Source organism: Loa loa (genome assembly GCF_000183805.2).
Source record: "Loa loa unplaced genomic scaffold supercont3.1087, whole genome shotgun sequence".
Taxonomy (NCBI): domain Eukaryota; kingdom Metazoa; phylum Nematoda; class Chromadorea; order Rhabditida; family Onchocercidae; genus Loa; species Loa loa.
The window spans coordinates 427-999 of record NW_018109267.1 but is presented as its reverse complement, the minus strand read 5'-3'; positions in this window follow the sequence as shown (position 1 = coordinate 999).

Here is a 573-nt window from a genome sequence, read left to right as displayed (position 1 = left end):
AATTATTAAAATTACTAAAACTATAAAAAAATTTTAAAAAACTAAATTATTAGAATTATTAAAACTATTAAAAAATTTTAAAAAAAACTAAAATTATTAAAATTACTAAAACTATAAAAAAATTTAAAAAAAAAACTAAAATTACCGAAATGAAAAAAGGTAAATAAAACAGTGTTCAATTTCAAAAAAAAAAAGATACATCTTTTGAGAGAAATTTTTACTTAATTATAAATAATCAAAAATAATTAAGCATGAAAAATTTTTTCTCAAAAAATTAATACCATTATTTGAAGGAATTGCTGTAGTAATTTTTTCATCGATTTTCATTTATATTTTAGCTTAAATTGAATTATAATCATTAAAGTATATTGATTAATGCATTATAGCATGATATATCCTAATGATTGTAATAGCACAATTATATCAGATACATCAAAATTTGTAACACAAATTTCATAATGGAAGCTCATATCAAAATAATTCGAACAATCAATTTAGTGATTTATACTTTTAAGTTACCAAAGAATTACTGTATATCAAAGTAATTCGGATAATTAATTTACTGATTTATAC